This window comes from Camelus bactrianus, chromosome 10 (assembly GCF_048773025.1).
Source record: "Camelus bactrianus isolate YW-2024 breed Bactrian camel chromosome 10, ASM4877302v1, whole genome shotgun sequence".
Taxonomy (NCBI): domain Eukaryota; kingdom Metazoa; phylum Chordata; class Mammalia; order Artiodactyla; family Camelidae; genus Camelus; species Camelus bactrianus.
This window is the reverse complement of record NC_133548.1, coordinates 28,357,697-28,382,616: the sequence shown is the minus strand read 5'-3', so window position 1 is coordinate 28,382,616 and position 24,920 is coordinate 28,357,697. Positions and strand designations below refer to the sequence as shown.

Genomic DNA, 24,920 nt, shown 5'->3' with positions numbered 1-24,920 from the left:
TCTTTTCTTAAGGCCACACCCAGTTTATAAAAATAAAACTGTCAGCAGCATAGAGGAGGATGAGGATGCCTGGTTTCCTTTGGTAAGTGGGCAAGCAGCCCATTCTCCTAACAACTGAATCATGTTCACAAAACATAAATTAAAAAGGAAGGGAGTTATGACCCAACTCTCTCTGCCAATCAGTATAATTGGAACTTCATCTGTTAAAAGGTTATGTCTCCCTACTCTGATTTTAGACTCAGTAGGTCTGAGTTCACTCTGTCTTTCTAAATTTATTTCCTGTTACCTCTTTTTTTAATACTGTATTCCATTCAGAATGAGCTACTTGCTGTTTTTATTTTAATCTGTATCCCCAAACTTTCCCCTTCTCTGCTTTTACTGCAGCCTTCTTTGCTGCCTAGAAGGTCTTCTGTCTCTGTCAGTATAATCTTACCACTACTTCAAGACCTGCTCCAAGGCATTCTCTTTGCTAATAGCCCATCCAGAAAGTAATCTTGACCTTCTAGTCTTCTGCAATTCTTTTTTTTTTTTTAATTTCTGCAATGACATTTGTCATTTTACCTGTAACCTTATAGTGTATGTATGTCTTCTGCTAGAGTTTAAGGTCCCTATGGAAAGAGTTCAAATCTGTTTCAGTCATATGGCATCGTACTTGCACATTGATGGCCTTAAATATTTATTAAGTGAATAAATTAATAAGTAAATATTTAAATGGAGGGAGGGATATATAGATTTCAATAACACACTGTTAAGGAGAATCTAGAAATCACATCGATGGCATACATCCATGCTCCTAGGTTATACCTCTCAAAAATGAAAACCTGAAGAAAGATCAATAAATTCTCAAAGAAGCCTGTATCACTCCTAATCATTTTCTTGAGATGCAAGCTTTAGTTTTGCTTGCTTGTGACATAACCTATTAGAAAGAAAAACACAGTCCTACAAATTGTTTAGTAGAAACAAGTAGGATAACATGCATAATACTGAAGAGCTAGGCGGAGCTGGATCCAGCAAGCCCATTGATGGACTCATCTATGGAGTTAGCCAGTCTGTGTAAATAATGGACATCATCACTGAAAATGGTGTCTGGAGCCAGGATGGGGATGGCACAGAGCAGGTATACACAACTTACTCTCTTATTCAGTGGACAGAAAAGACGTCACTAATCACACATGGCATTGTTTTCCTCTGACAGGTGCAATCTGAGAGCGCTTCCCAGCCCAGTCCTCCAGGCAGCCCATACCGATTGAGCTGAGCTGACGCTCAGGAGAAAGTCCACTTGCCACTTGCTGCACCTCACATCCTAATGATCCCAAACGATGGACTGTTTTTTTTTTTTTTTCTGTTTTGTTTGTGTTTGTTTGTTTTAGTTTCAGGTGACTGATAATATATTTTAAGTTGTGTGACACTTTTGGAACACAGTTGAAGGATATATAAAGATCATTACAGAGTTGTATGGGTGGGTAAAAATTTCTCCAGTGGTCACAAGGTACCTGCTCTTCTATGATGCCTTCTGCAAAAGCTACATTGTAAGCAACGGTGTTCCCTAAAGTGTGTCCATTATTGGGTTTGATAGATATCAAAGCCTCCCAGGCGATTGCATTTAGTTTCTTACTTTTTTTTTTCCTGAAAATAACAAGTTTCTGGGGAAAGGTTTAAATTTCTGAAGTGTGTGTGTGACTTCATCTGAGTTATATTGAGATGTTGTGTCATAAACTTCCAGGAAACCAAAAATAGCCTAGGATTTATTTTTGAATCAGGAAATTTGGGTGACCTGGGCCAAGAACAGCACAGGGAGCTTCCACCACCAGCAGTAACTTAGTGGTACATGCATCTAGGCTGGAGGACCTCAACCCGGTGCAGTTTTGTCCCCAACTCCCTCCCTGGGGACATTTGTCAATGTCTGGAGATATTTTGGGATTGTCACAACTGGAAAGGGAGGTGCCACTGGCACTAGTGGTAGTGGTAGAGGTCAGGAGTGAATATCCTTCAGTGCAAGGATATAGTTCCCACAGCAAACAATCAGCTGACCCAAAATGTCAATAGTGCCAATTTTGAAAAACCTTGATTCAGAGGGAGTCTCTCTAGAATGTTAGCTCGTTAAGGCCAGGGATCTGTTTTTCTTAGAATTCCTAGTACAAGGCCTAGAACAAGGTAGGCACTTGTTATGTACGACTGAATGGAAGAATGAGGGAACAGTGTACTCACATTTCAAGAACTCATGAGGTTACTTAGGAAAATGGAGTGATTCCGGCTTTATCTTCAGTTTTTATTTCAATAGCGTCTCTGTTGGACCGATGAGCATGTGACACTTCAAGACAGTAATGATGAAGTTCCTAATATATTTAAGACATAAATAGGTACTCTTGCCTTGGCCCAAAATATCAAGCTGTAATGTGGAGTTAACAAGGAAGAACTGACGCTTGAAGCATTGATGACTCTATCCCCATCATTAGAAACGTAAGACTTTCTCTTTAGACTGTGAATGGGCTCCCATCAGTTTCAGATTGTGAGGATAAATTAATTTTTAAATGTTCTATTATTGCCCAGTTATCTTTAGCAATAATAATAAAGATTATAATAATAACACAAAAAAGAGGTTAATCTTTCCAGCTCATGTGGTGAAGTGTTAAATCTTTGACAAAATTATTTCTAATCATTAATCTCCAAAATTTATCAAGCTGGCTAAAAGACTTTTAGTATAATGTTCAAGATGCTGTCATAAGGTCACCAGAAATTAGAAAATATATTGTGAATCTCTAAGTCCTCAGGGCTTTCTGCTCTCTCGGGGGTGAATTTCGACTTGGGGCTCAGCTAAGGTAGAGTTGGATGTGGACTTGTCAGCGTTTCTCTAAAAGCCATCTCTTTGGTCTGGTCCTGGGACCTCTGGCAGCCATTGGACAACCCACCCCCCCCAACCCACCGCCAAGCATGCAATAGAGAACTGACATTTGTCAAGCAACAACACAATGCCGGGGGTTTGGGGTTTTTTTTTAAGTCTATCCTTTTCTTCGTTAATCTTTACAATCTCTCCACGAGTGAATGCTATGGATGTGGAGACTGATGCTCAGAGTGGTTAGTAACTTCAGCAGGATCACCAAGATAAAAGGCGCAGGGCTTACATAGAATCTGGGTCTGCCTTAATTCCAAAGCCTCAATTCTTTTTGGTTTCTCCATCTGATACTTGTTTACGAGGGCTCTGGCTATCTGTAGGTGTGTTCCCTTACCCGGGTACTTCCTCCCCCCATTTAAAAGAACAGACATAAAATATGTGGCAAATATGGTAAGCAGCAAAAGAGACTGAAGATCCATTTCAGTTTTTTTTTTTTAAACAGTGAAGCAGCAAGAACATTTATTTCCTGAGCTAATATATTTAAAAGTAGTTTAAACGTGCTCTAGGCAACTGCTGTAATGAATCTAGCTTCTTTTCAAGAGAAACATTCGCAAGGGGCTTCCGGGAAGTTCTATAAACAGCTTCCCCTTATCCATTCACACTTATGCACGTTCCTCAAGGTAGGTTTGAAATGCTCAGTTTGAAATGCTCACTTGTGAATTACTTAAGTTTTCTAAACTCACGAGTAACATGAGAGTAATAATTCCTTCTTCATAGGGTTATTGAAAGTATTGAATAAGTTTGTGGGGATAAGAGTGTAGAACAGCGCAAGTATTTGGTGGTGATTTCTTTCTCAGATCCTCAGAGAGGACAGGGACCCTGGGTTTCCACAGTGGTATCACGTGTGAAGATAATTTTGTTGATACTCCATTGCCCCATCATTCTAGTGGATTTCCAAGGAACCTCTTTAAATTATTAGTTCATTGTCAGCAGATGAATTGTGCAAAAATTGCTCTCTCATCACCATTCCAACCACCTGGAAATCATCCTTGAGATGATTCTAGAACAGTCTGATGCTATATATTAGCGTGACTTTATTCTCAGGACCCATCAATCACTGGGGAAAACAGAATGAAATGTAAGTTCTGGTGACCCTCTCTAAAATACGTAACTCTAAAACAATGAAAATTTATAATTTGGGTGTATATGTGTTTGTATTTTTTAAATAAACCTAAAAACCAAAAATCAAGCGCATATAATCAGGAAATCCCCTATGGCTCTTCAACACACCAGATTCCTCAAACTCCCTAAATAAACTGATCATGTTCCCATGATTACAAGCAGAATTGATCCCATTATGCCTTTGTAAAAGTTCTTTTAGAAATTAAAATTTTTATTTTTTCAAAAAGATGTCTTTTTCTCCAAATGACATTTCCCAAAGGAGAAAGTTCTATTCACCACATCTAGGGAAAAACGTGTCTATATTAAACCTGACTCTTATTTTAATAGAAGTGGGAAATACGTTACATTTTTTTTTCTCCACTATCATTCTTTGACTGAACCATGTAATTGGCACTGAGAACTCTGCGCTCAAATTGGATATCAGAGCTCAAGAAGTCTGGAAAAAATTGTTCCCTTTTCTTATCACTTTGATGACTGATCTTAAAAGTTCTGTGGTGATTTTTTTTGCACTAACCAAATGCTTAACTTCACATGCTTGGGTATTAGCACAGAAAGCAAATTAAACTAAAATGTATCACCAGCTAGTCTGCTTTATACAACGAATAGCTTTATTTTCTGCCAATTAGGAAAATTATTTTCTAGGATAAAACCTGTGATTAACCTTGAAGAACTCAAACTTGTATAAATCATTGGATTGATTTTGAGAAAGGATAAAAGTGGCCATCAAACAGATCCTGGGTTTATTCAGGAAAAAAAAATAAGCCTGTAGTTATTACCTGTTTCCCTCATCTCAAAATACTCTACCCCACCTTGCTTTTTCAGATTCAGTCTTCGTTCCCAAATCACTCCCAAACTGCAGCTAAATATAGTACTTTCTGGACTTGCCAAGTTGTGACTCCCTGAAAGTTGACTTGGAAATATCTAAGTGTCACAGATATTGACAGAATGACCAAAGCAGACCTGTGATTTTATTTCAGGGAGAAGTGCCCAGTGGGAAAACTAAGTGATGTTTTACCTCAAAGGATTAATTCAGGCTAGTAGAGAATGTGGTGTCCGGAAATATTACACTTATATTTCCTAGTCTTTTTGATGCTCCCATTGTGGTGAGAACAAACAAGTGAAATTACAGTAAATTCAACCAAGCAGCCACACAAATAATCTAAACAGAGGAAATGTGTGTACGTATTCTAGAAACTGAAAGTTCCAGGGTTGATTAGTAATGAAATGTCTGTAGAATTAAAAATAGCATCAAAGTTTTTTTCGAATAGTAACGAACAGTCAAAAGTGTATCACCCTCCTCAAGATTCTGCTTGTTCCTTGCAAAGAGTTTCCCACATGTTCTGGAACGAGAGGAAAGTTCGCATCTGCAAAACTACAGCCAAAGGGATGGATGAGAGGAAGAGAGGAAGCTTTATCTTTCCCTCTCTCTTCTTTGTGGCCGTGATAAAAAGCTCCGCGGCCTCCTGTCGGTGACCTTAGTCTTTTGGAGGGCCGGGGGGTGCAGGCCCGGCTCAAGCTTGCCTTTAGTCAGTGATCTGTGAATAGCTCTCGGTCCCTTAATGACGTGAGCGCAGGCTCCAAAGGGAGCGGTTGACTCAGAGCGCAGGAGGTACGGAGATTGCCTGAGCAGCCATTAGCACGTCATTGGTAATCCCAGCGACACCTTTCACATCCGCGGTATTTGTCTCCATGCTCTCCGCGGAAGGCTGTGAGAATGTTTTATTTAAGGACTCTGAGCTGCCTTCTCCCTGACGGATTGCTTGTCTGCAGGGCTTACTAACACTTGCAGATCTTCCAAGAGGAGAGGGGTGGGAGATACAGAATTCCTAGTATAGTTACTGGCCATTTCAGTGAATGCAGACATGATGCTTCTGCACTTGGGAAACTGCGTGGCAAATTAAAACTGCAGCCACAGTCCTTTCACTTCACGACAGAAAGCAGCACAGACTCAGCTGTGGTTTTGCCTGGCAAATTCTATTTAATTTCATAGATATCTGTCAAACATCTAGGGAAATAGTATAAAATCCTGGTGAAGAGGCCGGCCTTGCACGGTCTGATAGGGTTCCATCTGAATGCCAGTTTTGTTGCTTTCTATTTCTGTGACTTTAGGTGAGTTACTTATGATCTCTGAACCCTGATTACCTTATCTGCAAAATGGAAATAATGGTGACCTCACAGGGTTGTTGTAAAGATTCAATGAGGGATAAATTGGGAGTTCAAGATTTGCAAACATTAACTGCTATACATAAAATAGATAAACAGCAAGTTTCTTCTGTACAGCACAGGGAACTATATTCAATACCTCATAGTAACCTATAATGAAAAAGAATATGGAAACGAATGTATGTATGTATGTATGTGTGTGACTGAAACATTATGCTGTACACCAGAAATTGACACAATATTGTAAACTGACTATAATTCAATAAAAGAAAGGAGGGAAGGAAGGAAGGAAGGAAGGAAGAAAGAAAGAAAGAAAAGAAGGAAAGAGAAAGAAAGTATATATATCACCACCTGGCAAATAAGCACAAAATGTGTGCTATTTCTATTTACTGGGCACTGGGCTAGGTGCTGGGCTTTAGGGATCCACAGAATGCAGTTCATCCTTGGAGGAACTCACAGCGTAGAGGGAGACAGGCAGGGAAACAAACAACTGTAATGTAGTGTGATAAGCTTGTAAAAATGAAAATTTTGATTCAATAGATCTGGGGCGGAGCCTAAGAGTCTGCATTTTTTTACAAGCACGCAAGCGTTCATGATGACTCTGGTCCAAGGACCCCACATTGAGGAGAAAAAGCCTGAAGCAATGTTGACAGTGCAACAGGAAAAATTCTAGGTGCAGCCAATCCTGACCACCTCCGCTTTTCTGCCTTGTGGATGCTTTTCCTCCCATTCTTCCATGGCCCTACTTGCCCCCAGGACCTTTCTCACACCCAACGCCAAAATGCTAAGCAGGGGAAGGAAAAGCTCAAATCATGGTGTGTTTAGCCAGGGACAACTTTTGGAAAAGGTAAACCTTGAGCCTGATCTTCAAGACAGTGGTGGGCATGGGTGGTCACCTAGAAAGATAAAAGAAAAAGGAGCAGGAAAGTGTGCCTTTCCTGTCAAGCACATGAAATTGTCGGTTTGGTATATTTCAAAAGCCAGGGAATTTGCAGCGGGAGTTAAATATAGTTATTGAACATTTGCCACATTTATGAACTTCAAAAATGTTGAGAGAACATTTTTATTTTTTCCTTCTCACACGTGAGGCTTTGGAAATGTGTACAATTAGCTCGGATTATCAACCCCAGTGGGTGGGGAGTTCCATGTGCACCTCCCACGAGTTCTTACGAGTGTAACTCCTGCAAGCAGCACCAAGCAAACACGGGTCTGGCTGCTTTCCCTTTGACAGCTAAAGTTTCATTGCAAGTCAGTCCTAGAGGCAATGCTTGAACTTAATTGTAGGGCATTGGAGTAGTTAGATTAGTACCCAGCTGGTCTGCAGATCTATATTTGGGGATCTGACACTTTCCAGCAGGGCTTCCCTGTATCATGGTTTGTCTCCTATTCATTCACACCTTCAGGACTCGGCTCACCCTGACGCTCCTGCCTGGGGCACTCTCCCAACTCCCCTCTCCCGATTGAATTTTAAAACTGAGTTGATGTTTCATTGTTCTAGTCAAGGCAGTCTTCATCCCACATTGAAAACTTCTTTTCTTTTCAACCAGACTGTCCAGCAACAACAGTGAGACTTAAGGTCTTATGAGCCTCTGCCTTATAATTGGGCAGTCCTGGATTTGAATCCCTACCTTGCTACTCAGTAGCTGTCCAACCTCAGACACAGCACATTAGCAATAACAAAACCACACTGCCAATGTTAATAATGACTGTTTTCTGGGTTCTGCCTGGGTGCCAGGCCATTGTGCAGCTACTTTATACATACTCTCTTATTCAGTCATTATAATGACCTTATGAGGTTGATACTGAAATGCTTGGTCAAAATCTCAGCTTCATCTGTAAAATATATTATTTACAGTAATTGCTGTTTCAGTAATAGGTACCTCTTCTGTAAATAAGGTAATGTATGCAGATTTATCACTGTGTGTGACACTAGTAAGCATGCATGTGTGAGCCTGCACGTACACACACACACACACACACACACACACGTGCAGCACCTGTGTACCTGGATGGCACATGCACCTCAAACTCATCATTTTGAAATTCTTGCTTCTTTTCTTCCCCTCCCATCTCAGCCATTCACATAACCACCCACCCACTCACCCAAGCCAATCACCTAGGCTCATCTCATTCCCATGGCATCTGTTATGTGCCACACCCTGTTCGAAGCCCTTCATCATACCGACCATATGAGGTCTGCGCCGTTATAATTCACATTTTACCTTTTAATGAAACCTTAATACTCACACAGTCCTGTGAGGTAAGTACTTTTAATGTCCTCATTTTGCAGATGAGTAAACCAAGGCACAGAGTGAAAAAGTAGCTGACATACGGTCCCGCGAGGAGGAGCTTGTATTTTAACCCAGCTTGGCCGCAGTGCTATCCTCAACCCCATGTCTAACTGATTCCCATGTCTATATGATTGCCTTATTTCCTAAGTGGCTTTCGAATCCATACCCTTCTTTCAATCCCCACCGCTGTCTCATGGGACTGCGACCACTATCACCTAGTTACTTTCCCTTACCCCAGTTTTTCACCCCTCGTAAGTCATCCTCTACCTCCTACACGATGAACTGTCTATGAAGCACATTTAATCACCAATCCTTAGCTTATCATCTTTCAATGGTCTTAATTGCCTTTAAGATAAAGTCTAAGTTCCAAGGCCATCTGTATGTGGCCTCTCATCTTTTGTCTTCTGCTTTCCCTGTTTGTTCTTTATAAGTGAATGAACCACCTGCACACAGGTACAGAATAGCTTACAAAAAGGCACAGAGTAATTAAGTTACTTGCCCAGTTTCACATGGCTTAGATTTAAATCTAAGTGGTGTTGGCTCGAGAGTTCTTGCTCTTTGCCATCATGCCTGGAAAAGCAGGTAAAGTATGCTGATACAGTAAAAATGTATTTAGAGGAAGACCAGCTCACCACCCAGTCAGTTGGCTAAGGAGGCCTTAGTCTGGCCTACATCCTTGCAGGGTCCAGAAATCTGTTCTCAAGACTATTCCTACCCACAGTCACGACCTGATATATAAAGCCAGAATGCCAGTTTACTAAATTACTATGAGATCCATAACTCTCCATTGGATTAGGTAGATTACACGAACATATGACCCTTTTAAGAACATAGTATCAGAGCAGAAGGAATAAGTTACATGGTTCTCATTTGCTCCATAACTTCAAATTGTGACTGCCTGTTGGATCCCGCTCCACTACCGGGATCCACCTTTGAGGGTACTTGTGTTAGCGTGACAGCATCCTCCCCTCCCCACCCTTATAGACAAGACTTGGATAGACAATGACCTATTACTGTTTCACTCATCCTCATCCTCTGGGAACATCTTATGATTATTTCTTTACATATGTTAATATTCTTAAGCTGGTTACAGGTATCAGAGTCATTCTTTCTTTCTTTCTTTTTATAATTTTAACCTTTTTTTTTTTGGACTGGTTTTTTTGTTTGTTTGTTTTAACATTTTTTATTGAGTTATAATCATTTTACAATGTTGTGTCAAATTCCAGAGTAGAGCACAATTTTTCAGTTATACATGAACATATATATATTCATTGTCACATTTTTTTCTCTGTGAGCTACCGTAAGATCTTGTGTATATTTCCCTGTGCTTTACAGTATAATCTTGTTTATCTATTCTACATTTTGAAATCCCAGTCTATCCCTTTCCACCCTCGATGCCCTTGGCAACCACAAGTTTGTATTCTATGTCTATGAGTCTATTTCTGTTTTGTATTTATGTTTTGTTTTGGTTTGGGTTTTTTAGATTTCACATATGAGCAATCTCATATGGTATTGTTCTTTCTCTTTCTGGCTTACTTCACTTAGAATGACATTCTCCAGGAACATCCATGTTGCTGCAAATGGCATTATGTTGTCGGTTTTTATGGCTGAATGGTATTCCATTGTATAAATATACCACATCTTCTTTACCCAGTCATCTGTTGATGGACATTTAAGCTCTTTCCATGTCTTGGCTATTGTAAATAGTGCTGCCATGAACACTGGGGTGCAGGTGTCATCCTGAAATAGGGTTCCTTCCGGATATATGCCCAGGAGCGGGATTCCTGGGTCGTATGATAAGTCTATTCCTAGTCTTTTGAGGAATCTCCATACTGTTTTCCACAGTGGCTGCACCAAACTGCATTCCCACCAGCAGTGTAGGAGGGTTCCCTTTTCTCCACAACCTCTCGAGCATTTGTCATTTGTGGACTTTTGAATGATGGCCATTCTGACTGGTAGTTTTGATTTGCGTTTCTCTGATAATTAATAATATTGAACATGAGCCATTCTTTCTTTGAAAGTTTGTTTCGAATATCTCAATTCCAATTCATAAGTAAGAATTTTATGGTTTAATACCTGGAAAGCAATCTTATTTTCTTTCCTTTCAAAAATAGTAGTCACTCTTATCAACTACATTCTGCCAAGTTTGCTCACAACTCTATAGCCTTACACTTGCAGGTCCCACTGCCTGGCTAACACTAAATCAGCTATCAAGACCTGGCTCTTGCCTCTTTCTCTGAAACATCCTTCAATCTTGCTAGGCTGGGTTGGGTAACCCACTTCTGTGTGTGTACTCTGTTCCCGGCTCCACAATAACATATCTCATAATATGCCTACTTATTCACATTTGTACTTATGTGTTCAATGTGTGTATCTTCTCTGCATGTCTGGATCAGAACCTTTCATGAGGTTGCAGTCAAGATGTCAGTGGGACTGCAGTCATCTAATGGTTTCACCTGGGTCTGAAAGATCTGCTCCCAAGGTAGCTCACTCACATACCTACCCAATCACTGCTGGTTGTTGGCAAGGTGCCTAAGTTTCTTGCTACATGGTCCTGTCCAGATGGCTCCTTGAGTATCCTTATGAAACATTAGCTGGCTTCCCCCAGAATGAGTAATCCAAGATAGCAAGATAGAAGTGACAGTGTCTTTTAAGATCTATCCTCAAGAGTCACAAACTATCGTTTCCATAATATCCTATTGGTTGCATAGATCAGTCCAGAAGGGGATTACACAAGGGTGTGAACACCAGGAGGCAGGGATCTTCTTTGAGGCTAATTACCATGGCCTATACTTGCCTTTGTCTGTCCTGTTGGTTATGAGCACAGAGCCTAGAGCTTGTCAGATATTTAAGGCTCTATAAATAGTAATTGGATTTTTTAAAAAAGGAAGTAAGACGAAGAAGGAAGGACAAGAGAAGGAAAAAAGGAATGAGAGATAAAGGAAAGAACGATGAAGAAAAGAAGGAATTATAGTTATTTCTTTACCTCTGTCCCTGACCAGATTATTTCTTGCTTGCAGATAGGAACTGGGATGTTCTTTAAAAATCACTTTAGTTGAAGCAATTTATTTTTAGCACAGAGTAGTATCTTCATGAATGTTAGTTGATTGAATGATTGAATATATGTGCAATGAATGCATGAATGAGTGCTGAATTAAATGAAATTGTCTTGCTTTCTGACTTTGAGAAGAAACTCTGAGGATAAGAACAGGGTCGTTTCCTTCTTCTCCCTTAGTCCCTTACTATGCCTCTCATGGTAGTAAGCTCATTGTAAGCCCCTACATTTTTTTTAAATTGATGCATGGATAATTGAGCAGGTCATAGAGATCACTGCCCAGTAAAACTTTTTGAATATTTTTATGTGGTTTCTTGGTTCAGGAATACATCCACACAGACGCTCAGTTTCTCTTCCTTCTCTTCATCTTAGTCTAAACAGCAAAATAGCAGTGGCTGGTGTGTCAGTGGAAGCTGTTTTTTTGTGTGTGTTTTTTTGTTTTTGTTTTTGTTTTTGTTTTTGTTTTTTGATGGTGGAGGGAAAGAGAATCTCTACTGTTTTGAAAGTAAATGATTTTCAAATACAGGCATGTCTTGTTTTATTGTGCTTTGCTTAACATTTGTGCATCTCAAACGTTGCGTGTTTTTTTTTTTTTTAACAAATGAAAGGTTTGTGGCAGCCCTGTATAGAGCCAGTCTACTGGTGTACACTGCAATAGCATTTGTTCACTTTATGTCTCTGTGTCACATTTTGGTAATTCTTGCAATATTCAAACTTTTTCATTATTATTGTAATTGCTAGGGTGATCTATGATCCATGATCTTTGATGTTACTATTGTAGTTATTATGCGGCACCATGAACTATTCCCGTGTAAGATGGTGAACTTAACTGATACATGCTGTGTGTGTTCTGACCGCTCCATGACCAGCCAGCCATTCCCTCAACTCTCTCCCTCTCCTCAGGCCTTCCTATTCCCTGAGATACAGCAATATTGAAATTAGGCCAAATAATAGCCCTGTCATGGCCTCTAATTATTCAAATGAAAGGAAGAGTTGCACATCTCTCACTTCAACTCAAAAGCTAGACATGATTAAGCTTTGTGAGGAAAGCAGGTCAGAAGCCAAGACAGGCCAAAAGCTTGGCCTCTGGCACCCAACAGTTAGTCCAGTTGTGAATGCAAAGGAAGAATTCTTGAAGGAAACTTAAAGTGCTACTTCAGTAAGCACATGAATGATAAGTAAAACAGCCTTATTGCTGGTGTGGAGAAAGTCTGAGTGTTCTGAATGGGAGATGCAGCCGGCCACAGCACTCCCTTAAGCCAAAGCCTAAGCCAGAGCAAAGTCCTAAGCCTCTTCAATTCTGTGAAGGCTGAGAGAAGTGAGGAAGCTGCAGAAAAAAAGTTGGAAGCTAGCAGAGGTTGGCTTATGAGGTTTAAGGAAAGAAGTCATCTCTACAACATAAAAGTACAAGCTGAAGTAGCAACTGCTGATGTAGGAGCTACAGCAAGTTATCCTGAAGGTCTAGCTGAGATAATTAATGAAGGTGGCTGCACTAAACAATAGATTTTCAATGTGGATGAAACAGACTTATATTGGCAGAAGATCCCTTCTAGGAGTCTCATAGCTATGGAGGAGAACTCAAAGCTTTTAAAGGACAGGTGGATTCTCTTCTTAGGGCTAAATGCAGGTGGTGACCTTCAGTTGAGGCCAGTGCTCATTTACCATTCTGAAAATCCTAAGGCCACTAAGGATTATGCTAAATCCACTCCGCCTGTGCTCTATAAATGGAACAATGAAGTTTGGATGAGAGCAAATCTATTTACAACATGGTCACTGAATATTTTAAGCTCACTGTTGACACCTACTGCTCAGAAAAAAAGATTACTTTCAAAATATGGCTGCTCACTGACAATGTGCCTGGTCACCCGAGAGCCATGATGGAGCTGGACAACTAGGTTCATGTTGTATTATGCTTGCTACCACAACATCCATTTTGCAGCCGATGAATCAAGGAGTAATCTCAACTTTCAAGTTCTATTATTTAAGAAATACGTCTCATAAGGCTGTATCTGCCATAGGTAGTGATTCCTTTGATGGATCTGGGCAAAGTCCAATGAAAATTTGGAAAGGATTCACCATTCTGATGCCATTAGGAACACTCATGATTCAGGGGAAGTGGTCAAAATAGCAACATTAACAGTCATTTGGAAGAAGCTAATTCCAGCCCACGTGGATGACTTTGAGGGGTTCAAGACTTCAGTGAAGGAAGTCACTGCAGATGTGGTGGAAATAACAAGAGAACTAGAATTAGACGTGGAGCCTGAAGGTGTGACTGAATTGCTGCAATCTCATGATGAAAAACTTTAATGGATAAGGAGTTGCTTCTTATGGATGAGTAAAAAAATGGTTTCTTGAGATGGAATGTACTCCCGATGAAGATGCTGTGAAGACAGTTTAAATGACAACAAAAGGTTTAGAGTGTCACATAAACTTAGTTTGTAAACCAGAGCCAGGGTTTGAGAGGATTGATCTCAATTTTGGAAGAAGTCCTACCGTAGGTAAAATGCTATCAAACAGCATTTCATATTACAAGGCAATCATTTGTGAAAGGAAGGGTCAATAAATGCAGCAAACCTCATTGCCTTATTTTAAGAAATTGCCACAGCCTCCCCGACCTTCAGCAACCACCACCCTGATCAGTCAGCAGCCGTCAACAGTGAGGTAAGACCCTCCACCAGCAAAAAGATCACAAATTGCTGAAAGCTCAGATGACAGTTAGCATTTTTTAGCAATAAATTATTTTTAAATTAAGGTATGTACACTTTTTTAGACATAATGCTATTTCACATTTGAAAGACTGTAGCATAGTGTAAACATAACTTTTATATTCACTGGGAAACCAAAAAAAAATTCTGTGACTCGCTTTATTGAGCTATTTCCTTTATGGCAGTGCTCTGGAACTGAACCCGCAATGTCTCTGATATATGCCTGTGTATGCAGTGGAATATTATTCAGCCATAAGAAATGCAACAGCATGAATGGACCTTAGGGTATTATGCTAAGTGAGAGAAGTCGGGCTGAGAAAGACAAATATTGTCTGATCTCACTTACACGTGGAATTTGAAGAAGCTGAACTTGTAGCAACAGAGTAGAATGGTGATTACCAGGAAGGTAGGGGAATCAGAGAGATGTTGTTTAAGAGTTTAAACTTAAAACTGGTAGATAAATAAGTCCTGGAGATCTAATGCACAACATAGTGCTTATAGTCAACAACATTACATTAAAAACATCGAAGTTGCCGAGAGACTAGATCTTAATTCTTCTCACCACAAAATAGAGATAATAATTATGTGACATAAAAGACATGTTAGCTAATTCTGCAGTGGTAATCATATTGCAATATATAAGTGTACCAGATCAACTCACTGTAAACCTTAAACATATACAATGTTTATGTCACTTATATCTCAGTTTAAAAATGTCAGCCTCTTAGTTTACTGGTATTACTATCTGAGATACTTCTGTTAGCCCAGATCTTTATGTATATTTCTTGTACAGGAAATGATGTTGCCTTATTTTTGTATAACACTGAATGGCTCACAAACTATTTTCATATTCATTCTCTCATTTAATCCTTACAGTAACATCATAGGATGGATAATATCCCTGTTTTTAAGATGAAAATGCTGAATTTTTGCTAAGCTGTGATTGCCCAAGGTCACATTACTTTGAATGCAGCAGGGCTAGAATTAGAGCTAAAGATACTTTCTTAGAATTTTCAGCATTTCCTTCCTGAAATGGAAAATTACAGCACATGTATCATATGTAATTTTATATTCTTTCTTTCTATATTCTGAAAACTCTCAGAAGTTTCTATTTTATTTTCAAAATGCAGTCCCACCCGCTGTCACTCATAGCCTTGTTAAGAGGATGACTGATGCAGCGGACAAAAGTCGTGAAGCTAGGCAGTTGGCCTTTTCTTTCAGAAAAGGTCTGAGCACAGCCAGAGGGCAGAAACTGCCTTTGGAAGGAAACTTTTGCAAGCAGGTGGGAGGTAGAGTGAAGACAGTCTGGCAGGAGACGCTCAACGCCATGACTGATTCAAAGATAGTACTCTTGGCCTGGTGTCTTGGGCATGTTTGGTTGAAACACGATAACAACAAAAGAGATCCATTCATATAACTTAAGAACAAGGGAGCTCATTGTGTGGCCATAGGAAAATTATCCATAAGTAAAATACTAGAATTGCAGCCAAGCCTCAAGGGATCTGGAAAATCATCAGCCAACCACTCTCTCTGTCCTCGCTGTTTCTAGAGGCATGCTGGCTCTCATCACTCCTCCAGGCAAATTTTTCATCCCTCTCTCACAGGAGATTGATCTACCCAGTCACTTACAATTGGCTTGTACCTCCCGGACTTGGTGGTCTTTGCTCTGCATGGTCTCTCTGCTTGGCTTGCCACAAAGTGTAGTAACTTTTTGTGTCCAGATTCCAAATGCACGGAAACAGAAATCTGATTGGCCAGTCTTGGGCAGATGTTTGTCACTGGTCCAATCAGCCATGATCAAGCGTGAGAGCACATAGAATGAATATTATGGTTCAAGGCTATAGGCTGAGCAGTATTCTAAGAAGTATGGGCATCAAAAAATTAACACAAGTTTGATTTACCTAAGACCCTATGAAACCTAAGAGGAATGAAACTAAGACATATTTGAGGGACCCTGGATATAGGATTAAAGTATGATCATCTGCAGAATGACAAAGTTGAATGTCTAAGCTGTTTATCCAGAAATTCTTAAGATGGCTCTATATAGGGATAGAATTTCCCCTCTGGTCTGTGCTACAATAGAACTGACAGCCACTGGGTCAGATCATTAGGTTCTTTGAAACCAGTAGAGCCAATTCCTCACATGGGTTAAAGTTTCTCTGAAATTAAAATCTTGTCTTTCTGGACAGGCCCAACATGTAGGCCTGGCTGCCTCAATTAAAAATAGCAACATAAAAATCCTTAGGCAGCTGCTGGAGCAATACTTGCCATTGAGGAAGGCAGAAAACCAACACCTGCGGAGCAACTGAGTGCCAGGTACCTTCGCTGTGTTACTTAATTCTCTCAGGGCGATTCTCTGAAGTCGTCATCATCCCCGCTCCCATTTTACAAAAGAGGAAGTGGCTGAAATCATAAACAAGCAGTTCTCTGCTGCCCAGCTGCCAGCCAGTCTAAGCCCTTTTTAGTTTCAGTGCTTCTCTCCTCTCCTCTTCTCTTTTCTTCTGCTCTCCTTTCTGTCCTTTTCTCCCCTCCCTTGTCTTTCTCTCCTTTCTCTTTTCTTCTTTTCCCATCCCTTTCCTTCCTATCTCTTCCCCTTTTTCCCCTTCCTTCTCCTTTTCATTCCTTTTCATTTTTCCTTTGAAGATTTTGGATCAGGCTGTGTGCTTTAGGATTTTCCCAGAGTCCATATTTGCTACGGGCAGGACTCGTCTGACCTGTGAGTGTTTGATTCCCTGCTTTGACTGGTCCCATTGATACTGGTGATGCTGGACCCTGAGGTCCTACCCAGAGACCCAAGATTGCCTGTTCCTAGCTCCTGCCCGTCCCTACATGGCTAGGGTACTTGAGAGCCCTTCTATCACTGTCGCATTTACCGCTCTCATATCATGGAACCCCCTTTGTTTCTTGGCACTCAGCAGTTAGCTTTTTTTTTTTTTTTCAAACTAGAAATGCCCAAAGCATTCCTCATTATTGGCAAAAGGGTCTCAGTTCTCACACTTTCACTCCAGTCAGATTTGGGTCCAAATGTGATTACAGCGAGAGCAATTGTGATGATCAATCTGGCCAGCTCCTCTGTAACTCAATCAGTTGGACAGTAACAAAGGGAATTGTAGGGGCTTCAGGGAAAAGCCAGGACAACAATTAAGGGCTGGCCTTTAAAAGAGATGTTGGAAATGTTTAAGCCTTTACATTCAGGCCTGGTGGCAGAGCAAAAAAAAGGTTATGATCACAGTTACCATTCTAAAGAGTAATTTCTTACGTGCTGCTATAGTCTGTGTGACATTTAGGGCTGGAGACCACACTGATGCTTTGTGTAAGATGCTCTCTGCGAGATTTTTTAAAAACAACTTTATTGAGGGATGATTGACATGGAAAATCTGTTCATATCAATGAGTTTGGAAATAAGTATAATCTTGTGAAACCATCACCACCATCAAGGACATAAATATATCCGTCACCTCCCCACGTTTCCCCCTGCCTCTTTGATATTAATATCATTTTTGTGTGTGTGGAAGATCTGCCCTCCTAGCAAATTTTAAGTGTGCAATATAATATTGTTAGCTATAGGTGCTATGCTTTACAGTAGATTTCCAGAACTTATTTATCTTATAAAACTGAAAGTTTTCCCAGGAGGAGCAGAGAAAAAAGAAAGGCAGAAAGCTTGTTTTGAGAAATAATGGCAGAAAACTTGCAAAGGAGCCCCTTTAAAACTTTCAGTAGATTTCTCAACAGAAACCTTGCAGGCCAGGAGAGAGTGTGGTGTTATATTTAAAGTGCTGAAAGAAAAAAAAATTGCCAACCAAGAATACTATACCTGGCAAAGCTGTCCTTTAGAAATGAAGTAGAAATAAAACCATTCCAAGATAAAGAAAAGCTGAGGGGGGTTCATCATCGCTCGGCCTGCCTTACAAGAAATTACTGAAAGGAGTTCTTTTTCTTTCTTGAAGTATAGTTGATTTGCAATATTATTTTCAGGTGTACAGCAGAGTGATTCAGTATTTTTGCAGATTATACTCCATTATGAGTTATTACAAGAGAGTGGCTATAATTCCCTGGGCAAGTCAATATATCCTTGTTGCTTATCTAGTTTATACATAGTAGTTTCCATTTATTAATTCCGTAACCCTAATTTGTCCCTCCCCTCCTCCCCTATTCCCTTTAGGAGCCACAAGTACATTTTCTGTGTCTGTGAGTCTGTTTCTGTTTTGCCTGTACATACATCAGCATTAATTTTTAGATTCCACATATAAGTAATATCATACAATATTTGTCTTTTTCTGTCTGACTTATTTCACTAAGCATAATATTCTCTAGGTACATCTGTGTTGCTGTAAATGGCAGGATTTTATTTTTTATGACTGAGTAATATTCTACTATACATATATACCACATCTTCTTTATCTATTTGTCTGTTGCAGCTTGGGCCTTGGGTTGCTTCCATGCCTTGGCTATTGTAAATAGTGTTGCTATAAACACTGGGATGCATATCTTTTTGAATTAGTGTTTTTGTTTTTTTCTTGGTATGTATATCCAGGAGTGGAATTCTGAAAGGAGTTCTTAAAGCTGGAATAAAAGGAAACTAATTAGCAAGATGAAAACATATGAAAGTACAAAACTCACTGTAAAGTGGACATGTAGTCAGATTCACAGTGCTCTAATACTGTAGTGATGGTATATAAGTCACTTTTAACTCCGAGTTTTTCTTTACTTCTTCTTTTATCTCCTTTTAAAAAATCATAACAATATTATTATTGTTAGAAAAAGGAGACAACAAATCAGAATTCCCTCCTTATCACACACCAATCTTGCTCCCCTATCCTCTACACCACCACCATCTCCGTTCATAAATGAAATGTAAATGTTCCCATACTCACTGTTTATAAACTTTCAGCAATATTTGACACTCTTATCTACGCCTTTTTGCCTTACTTTCCTGATTTTTATCTCCTACTTCTTTGGTTACTCTTTTTAAGGATTCTGTGGGAGATTCTCATCTTATATCTGACCTTCACACAACCAACACTTATATAGCTTTTAATATATGCTAAGCACCCTTCTAAGCACCCAATGTATATTATATCAGTAGATCCTTATAATACCCTATGAGAAGTTTTCCTGGCTTTATAGATAAGAAAACTGAGACACAGAAAAGTTAAGCAACTCTCAGAGCTGGGGATTTGAACCTAGGAAACATAATTTCAGAATCCCTATTCTTGACAACTACTCTAGACTGCTCCTGTTTATTGGAATTCTTTAGGATCTTATTCCTAAGACTTCTCAGCTTCTCACTTTATTTCATTTCTAGGCAGTCACAGAAGTTGCTGTGGCTTGAATTACTATCAAAGGCTAATTACCTCCTAAGTTGTGTTGATGGTACTGACCTTCCATCTTACACCTCTAGACACTTATAGTCAATGGTTTGCTAAACATTTCCAGTAAAAAAATCCAACAGAGACCTCGAATGAAACGTGTACTTGTTCTTAGAATCCTTATACATCTCCTTCCTACCACTTGTCACAATTGCAATTAAATGATTAACTTTGTAAATTATTTGCTTCTGTTTATCTTCTCTGTTAGAATGAAAGCTTGCTGAGGGCAGGAAACCTGACTTCCTTGTTCATCATGGTGGCCACAACTCCCAACACAGTGCCTGGCACATTATAGTTGCTCAAAAATAACTTTTTGAATGAAAAATTAACTGAAGGGATAGTCGAGGAATTTTTAAAAAGGAAAAAGAGTCATTTTAAGTCCTACTGCACTTTCCATCTCATTGTGCAACTCTCTTCCAATTGCTTGCATACATTTTAACGGAATTGTACTCACAGGAAATTAAAAACTTAGTATTCTGTCCTTTTTACCTAACATAAGATATTTAGTTTACATAGACATTTGATCATGTTAATGTTGCATGTGTTAAATAACACTTCTCTGCTGTTGGGTTTCCTCTCAGCATCCAATGATTCCAGGCATTTGTAATAAACATTTTTTTGCACATAGCTATATTATTCTTGTGAAATGTTTCCTTAAAATAAATCCGTGGAAGTATTCTAAGTTTAAATGGCATGAACGCTGTCATAGTTCCTGACATATATTGGAAAATTGCTGTACAAAATTGTTGCCTTGATACCAACAGAAGCACTAGAAAAGGGTTTCATCAGCATTGGAAATAATATCTCAGATTCTGCATGCAAACTTAGGGGAACTGCAGATTCTCCATGCAAACTTAGGGGAACTGCAGAAGTGTAGATGGAATGTTGTTCATGAACAAAAGAATTATTCTCCTGGTAGCTAATCCTGGTCCAATTGTATTGTTTTTTTTATCTATCTCTTAAAAATATTTTTTATTGTGGCAAAATTCATGTAAAATTTACAATCTACCCTTTTAACACTTTTAAAGTATATAATCAGCAGCATTAAGTAATTCACAGTGTTGTACAACCCACATACTATTTAGTTCGAGAACTTTTTCATCATCCCAGACAGAAACCCTATACCCATTAATCAGCCACTCCTCATTCCTCCCCTCCCCCAGGCCCTGGCAATTACTAATGTGCTTTATGTCTCTATGGATTGACCTAATCTGGCTAGTTCATATAAGTGAAATCAGGTATTCAAACAAAAATTTGTGGTTGAATATTCATAGCAGCTCTATTTATAATAGTCAAAAGTGGAAACAACTCAAATAAATGTCCAACAAGAGACAAACGAATTTCAAAAATGCTGTATCTGTACAATAGAATATTATTTAGCCATAAAAATAAATGTACTGATACATCCTACAAAGTGAATAAACCTTAAAGTCATCGTTCTAAGTGAAAGAACCAGATACCCATCTCTCTTTGTTCTTCCCTAACTCATTTAAACAGTGTACATCAATGCAAAGAGCTTAGGAAGATGAGGTACATTTGAAAGGAGCAAAAGATGCAGCAAAAGGTCAACCTGAAACACTCATTTGCTGGGACTGACTTTGTACTAATTGAATTCAACAAGCATTTATTGAGTACCAGCTGGGAGTCAGGTCCTGCTCTATGTGCTAAGGCTACAAAATGAATCAAAAACAACCCCTGATTTAAAGCAGGTCATACCCTAGAAGAGACAGAAACATAAAAATAAATCATTAATATAGTGTAGTATGCAGAAGTATATATTTTGTGCTATGAAAGCTCAAATGAGGGAAAAACTAATTCTATCCAGAAGGGTCAAGGTAGGATACAAAAAGGAGGTATCATTTTTCTTTGGCCCTAAACAAAGAGTAGAGGCTGTCAGGGAGGAAATTGGAGTACAACTTTATGGGGTAAAGAAAGCATAGAACAGGTAAATGTCTTCAGCTTTCCCTTTCCTTTTTGCTAATTCAGATCTCTTCTCTTGGCCCCACAATTAGTGGTTCATCCCCTAATCACCAGTTTTGACATAAACTTAAAATAATTTTGGTTTTATCTTAATAGAAAAGATATTCTAAAGAATAAAGTATTATAAAATTGGGCAAAATTAGAGCTTTGTTCTTGCTCCAATGGCATGAATAATTTGTCCATATTGATAATATCACTATTAATTGACATTAATAACGTGTGTTGAATGCCACCTTATTTTTGTTCATTGGGTAGGGATTTAGTGATATTATATGGAAGAGTAAAAGTTGACTAACTATTAGAACTAAAATGATGTTAATTTCAAATGTTTATGTCTGAGCCATATAATATATGAAAGACTGAGTCTATAGTCGCTGACTCTGACTGAGTCCACATAATACAGAACAAACATCACAAATACACAGCATACATGCCCTCATGCCTCCCTCCCGTTCCATGACAGGCATCTCTAATCAATAATGACATTCTTTGATGATGAGTTCGAAACTGCCTCTGAATACCTTTTCAAATAGGCAGCCATGCCGTGATGAACGAGCAGCAGCTGATAAAATTCCATTTGCTCTGTTAGAGAGAAGACCATATTGGGTTTAGGGGTCAAAAGTTGTAGGTTTGAGGCTTAATTCTTTCTTTATCAAGTTAGATAACTTCTCTGAACCTCAGTTTCCTCAGCAGGGAAAAATCTCCTCATAGCTACTGTAAGGATTGTTGTTGAAAGGGCACAGCCCCAGTAACTTAGCAGGGGCTCAGTAGGAAGTTTAGTGAAATTGGAACCCCTGTGACCTGCCTGAAGCCTTCCGCATCCTGCTTTCATGCATCTATTATTGCTGATTCTATTATTGCCAGCGTTGCTGCCATCTTCCTTTCACCCAAAGTGGAAGACTTGGAGCTGTCTTCTACCTCCCTCTCTTTCAGCCTTCATCACTAAATTCTGCTAATTTATTTCACAGCAACTCTTAATTCTTCCCCTTCCTCTGAGCTGATCTAGCACCACCTCGATACCAGTGATGGTTCGTCACCACATGCCTGTATGATTACATTAGCCTTTTGCCTTTACTTCCTCTTATTCCAGGATTTTTCAACCTGTGATCTATTAATATTCTAGGTTCTTCATTGTGAGGGGCACTGTAGGAGGTTTAACAGCATTCCTGACCTCTACTCACCAGATGACAGTAGCACTTTCCCAACTGTGATAACCATCAATGCCTGCAGAAATGCCCAAATACTCCTTGATGTGGAGAGGGGAGATATATTGTTTGAAGTTGAGAACCGCTGCTCTAGTGTCGTCCTTTTAAACCATCTCACCCAAGCTGAGAGATTAATTACCTATGAATAGTGTTCTTGCTTCCTGTCCTCAGTTCAAGAACTGTCAGTAGACTCCTATTTCCCAAAGATTTTAATATTTTTGCCTAGCTGTCAAGTTCATCAATAATTGGCCCTAGTTATCTTTCTTTAGACCTTTTCAAGTTTTAATATAGCTTTTCAAAATTTAATGTGCTTATGAATCACCAGGAAGTCTTTTCAAAATGAAAATTCTTCTTTAGTAGGTCTGGGTGGGGCCTGAAATTCTGCTTTTCCAACAAGGTCCCAGGTGAAGTTGACGCTGGCAGTCCACAGTTTTTTCAGTAGCAGTGTTTTCAAAGACATCAATTAAGTATCTTCTGAAGGTTCATAAAGGGTGAGGTTCTGCTTAAGAAGAGTTCACAGATCAGCAGGAAAGAGAGAAATAAGCAAATAACTATAAGAAAAGTTCCTATTTGTTTTCCTATCGTGAGTATAGATACAATGATATAGAGATGCAAATGGGTGAGGAATTCATTCTGCCCGGGCTGAGAGGTAACTGAAGGGTGAAGAGGAAATAAGTACTAATCAGAGTACATTTTCAGGAGGAAAATGATTTTTTATTTGGGCCTGGAGAGTACATACGTAGGTGGTCTACCAGGTGGAGAGGAAAGGGAAGTGCTCACTGGAAGTGGGAACAGCATGAGCAGAAGCAGAGAGAAATAAAAATACAGAAGGTGTTGAAGAACCTATGTTCAGTGCGGCTGGAGTACAGGTTGGCACTGAAGAAGTCTCAGGAAACTGCTTTCAGATTAGGAATTGCCTTGTCTGTCATACTATGTATTTGACATCTATTATGTAAGTAAGAGGAAAACATTGAAGGTTTTTAAATAGGAAGACAGCATGAACAGATGTATGTGTTTGAAAGATCATGGTGTTGGCAGCATGGATGGTGGGTTACCATGAGGACCATCCAGGAATCAAGCCAGGCTACTAGAGGTGAGGATCTTGACTAGGATGTGAATGGTGGAAGCCGTGATGAGCTGGAGCTGACTCACATCAGCCCTGAGAGTCTATTGTGGGCACCTATTCCCAACTTAACATGTCATCATGTTGGCTGCTTGAAATGGGCCATAGTGGGAATATTTACACTATTGAAATTGGCAAATGCCAGAAATGTTTCCCTGAGAGCTGGTTGTTAAACCTTTGCTGGTATACTGCTGAGTGGAAAAGACTGGCATAGACAGGTGTCAGAGCCATTTGGAGGCAATTTATTAGATGTCAGAGCAAAAGACAAGAATGCATCAAAGACAACATGCCCTCATTTAAGCAATTGGGTAGATTCAGTTTTTTAATATAATAAATATTTATTGAGGGCCCAGTATATGCCTGGTACTGTTCCAAACACTGCCCCCGTGGAGCTTACATTCTGCTGATACGGTGTCATTAACTGAGACAGGGAGGATGGGGGTTGGGGTGGAGGATACTTCTTTTTGTTTGGGATATGGACTGTATCCAAGTAGAATCTTTCAACCATAAACACACAGCCATATCCTGTGGTATACTTTCTAAAGCTTTTCACGTACAAATCTAATGAAATGTTTACAATAATTTGTAGGGCAGATGGGAGTTGTATCTATTGCCCAGATGGGAAAATCTAAGGCTCAGATATTTGAAGAGATCTGCCCAGAATTGCTGCTGAGGAAGTTGGTGTCAGAGTTAGGATTTGAATCCTGGGTTTTGACAACCAGCCTAGTTCTCTCTTCCCAGTGCCCGCTCCACTGCCTGCTTAATGATCAGTGCAGATGATCTGATGAAGCAGTAATAGAACCCCCCCCCCCAGTGCATGACATTCTCACCCGCTAAGTGCTTCCCCAACTGTGATCTCAGTTACTCCCCATAGCCCTAGGTGCTAGTCTGCGCTGTTCACACGGGCTTGTTGCTGGGTGCTGGGGAGCGCTGAGGAGTCATGGGATCCCTGCTCCTAGCTGCAGCCGTGCTTGCTCTGCTTCTGCTTGTAGTGATTTTGCTGCTGCTGCTGTC

At 39.7% G+C, this 24,920-nt stretch overlaps 1 protein-coding gene across 6 annotated transcripts in view; it reads left to right on the top strand.

Moving 5' to 3' along the window:
• Positions 1-24,920, top strand: part of METTL15 (methyltransferase 15, mitochondrial 12S rRNA N4-cytidine) — a 471,343-nt gene that overhangs the window by 347,074 nt on the left and 99,349 nt on the right. Inside the window, exon 10 of one of the 6 annotated variants that reach the window (XR_012509637.1) lies at positions 1,196-1,300. The exons of the other annotated variants lie outside the window; for them this stretch is intronic. The gene's annotated coding sequence lies outside the window, so the exon portion shown is untranslated. Of the gene's footprint in view, positions 1-1,195; positions 1,301-24,920 lie in introns of those variants that run through there. 6 annotated transcript variants of the gene reach the window in all.